We start from the raw sequence: 3,624 nt of genomic DNA on the forward strand, positions 1-3,624 counted from the left end.
TATCTTTATGGTAGTCCATTCTCTAATATTTTACTTATATCTTTTACCCAGTAAGATGTGGCATCAAATCAGAATATCTTGTCTTCTTTCTTTTGAAAAGAGAGCAAGTGAGGATTTGGGGGATTGCAAGCTCTCCACATTGGTCGATCATGACTTGTAGTCCACCATGTATTGGTGTTTTTCCTCTCACACCACAATTGAGAAATAAAACTCTAGGAAAAGCAAAATCCTTCAAGAAATTCTTCTTGTAGTAGCGCAAGGAATTTTTAGTAAATATAAAAGATATTAATATTATAAAATAGTATAATGGGTGGCTAAAAGTCAATCGAGATAATGCACATTAGGTATAGCAAATGTCATCTTGTGCTTGTTGTTTAGTGTATGCTTCCTCATAGACTATAGGCTCTAGTATGTGTGTTGTATAGGATATTGGGTAGTTGTTCCTTTTGATAGTTGTATTGACCTTCTTGTAATCAATTCACAATCCAATCTTTAAATTATTCTCAAAATTTTCATTATTTTTTCCCAAGCCTAGGTGTCTATCTTTTCATGTCCTTTGTTCATTCCTTCTATCCAAGCTTTAAAACCTCACTAAATCCTTTTAGTAAAAATACTAAAGGTAGTTGAATATTTTTAAAAAATGAAACGTGTGTCTATGTCCTCAAACCAATTGTACTTGTGTTGTCTATGAATTTGAGAATGACTCCCATATTACCTCAGTTCTTTATGTTTGGCTTACAAGTTCTTATTTCCCTCAATGGGTTCGAGTACTACAACTTGTTTAATGCTACTTGTGGTTAAGGGATCCATGTGTTAGCAAGACTAGGCATACTATTTTTCATCTCCTTAGCTAATGGTTCAAACTTGTTATACGAGTGCCCTTGATCCATTAATTTACTTATCAATAACCATGTTAATGATCTAACTTGGGACAATCTCCTACTTTCATATGCTTTTTGGATGCTAATAGAGGAGGTTTGGTGCCATTCTCCAATCAGCTATTATTGGCATGATAAATTGAGTAGTTTCACTTTCATTTTTAAAGCTAACCTTGTTCAAGTCCTTGCCTGATAGGATATTACCTTTTGAGGTTGCCCCTTATCTCTATCTCTCAAACATTTGCAGACCATTAGTTATTTATGTACAAGGTCAAACACATTATTCTTGGATATATAATCCTTTTTCACAATTCTAATAAGTTGTAGAATTTTGTCTACTTCTTTGTGTCTCTTTTGGCATGATGTCCTTATCATGTTTCAATATATGCCATATTGTATTTAAGGTGATATCATCATAGGATTCTAAGTACTGCAAAGAGTTCAATTTGGGTTAATAAAATAGTCATGCACTCACTTTATGTCCCTCTTGGAAGGCTCATAATCTTGCTAACTCTTTTTAGGAAAGTTATTAATGATGAGATCCATGAAGAACTTTAGTTTTTCTTTTAGAGGATTTGTAGTCCTAACAAGAAAGTCCAAGCATCTCATAATTATTCCTAATATTGCCAAACATAGACCCTTGTGCAAAAAGAGAAAGATCCTGGGGATGAAGCAACATATAGTAGTCTACATTGTAGCAGCTGCAATTCTAATTAACATCAAAATGCGTGTGCATTTAGCAAGCTACTACAATCACAATTAGAGGGAAACTTGTAAGGAAGTTGAAGGGAGAAGCCCAAGTGAGAGCACAAGTAAGCGGAAGCATCGGAGGTATGAGCTATGGCAAATGGAGCAAGAGAGCAAGAGAGAGAGACTCAAGATGTGGAAATTTCAATAGTCACAATGTGTAATTGTATCCAAATATCATTGAAAGAATAAAGAATGAAGTGACAATGATGGGCACCCACTACCTGTAGTGTACAAGTGTATGGGTACTATCAATGTAGTGAATACACAAGTAGCATATGCATAGGCACCTTTACCCCCAACAACCTTCCACCACTTAAAGGCGAATGTGTCCCTAGTGAGGAGAGAACAAGAAAAAAGCAACAAAGTAAAAATGTACATAAAGGATAACAAGATGAGGAAAGATGTCATCTCATCCAATGCCCATCAACTTCCTAAGGAAGGCAAAACACTTTGTTGAGATACTTTTAGTGAGTAGATCTACTCGATTTTGGTCGGTTGAGATATTGACAAGAATGATGGACTTATTGTCAATGACCTCTCTAATAAAGTGGTAATGCACCTCAATGTGCTTTGTCTTTGCATTGAAGATTGGATTCTTGGTCAACTAAATAGCACTCATAGAATCCGAATGCAGTGTAGGAACCACATTAGTAATACCAAGGTTTGTGACCAGATGGCCTAAGCAGAAAGCCTCCTTTGCAAGCCTCATGGCTACAACATACTCTATCTCCATAGTACATAGAGCCATTCATTTTTTCCATCTCTCTTTGGATGCTTACCACTTCCTTGATTATGTCTATCATACAAAAAGTATACTACACAATCAGAACTTATCCCAAAGGAATTCACATTGCTTGATGATTGTGATTTTGGTTTAGGGTCAAAGTAAAAACCTTGCCTCACTCTTGTCAATTGATCCTTTGATAAAGTCGAACTCCCATTCAATTGATTGACCAAGGTAGTCTTGAAGATATAATTTCCATCAACTTCCATCGTTGGGTTGATCTTTTAACTTTCTATAACAAGACTTGAGCCATGAACCTCAACTAAGAGCCCATCAATTTTATGTTGAATCTCACTAAGAGAAACGATGTCATCACCCCCATTTGAATCCTCTAATTGTTCTTCATCACTGTTTGGTTGTCCAAATTCATCATATTCATCAACCTCCCCCATTTCATCATCTATCCTTGACCACGTAGAACCTATATCCTCCCAAGGTTGTGACCAACACTTCAAGTTATTCCTTGTTGGGTTTCAATCCCAATGATTGACACAACATTTGTGCTTGCTGCAAGCCCTCTTTCAATGCATCTACTATTATTTCGTCTGAAGACACAAATTCATAGTTACCTAAATCTGCCTCTGAAAAATTTTCTTATGTATTCAAACACTTCTATATATGCTCCTCCTTCTTGTGAGCCCTTGAGAAGATTACACCATTTGAACTACATTCATGCATGGCAATCTTATTCAAACTACTAACACTATGCAAAAGGTCTTGAAAGTCAAAGGTTCTTTCTTGTCCCACCATACCTCCAATTTTACTAAAATAAATTTCAGCTGCATCTGATCCAGTGAGATGTAATGGACACTCGCAGAGTAGGAAAAAGTTCACAAAACATCTTTATGAGAAGCACAAAAAAATGGCATGAAAGTTGAATATCTGTGTAGGCCTCCTTACTTATGAAGTTTATCTTCAAGTTATATGTGGCATGTTGATGTAGCCACAACTTCCACAACCTCCAAAGCTTGAAGAAGAAACTAACCTTGGTTGCCTTCATCACCACACACTCCTTCAAGTTTAGATGTGGTGACAAGTAAATATCAATGTAATAAGCCACAATGTGCAGATATGCCATAGTTCCTTGTATGCTTCTCTCTCTCCTCTATAATTGCCTCATACAATGTTGCACATATCTGCTTGCAATCCTTTGTGTAGCTGCTTAGTTTTGCAGGTAATCTCTTTGTGTATCTCCATCTCGTGGCTTGTGTT

The sequence above is a fragment of the Lygodium microphyllum genome, chromosome 6 (genome assembly GCF_053477565.2).
Source record: "Lygodium microphyllum isolate KBCC chromosome 6, Lygodium_microphyllum_v1.1.10, whole genome shotgun sequence".
Lineage (NCBI taxonomy): Eukaryota > Viridiplantae > Streptophyta > Polypodiopsida > Schizaeales > Lygodiaceae > Lygodium > Lygodium microphyllum.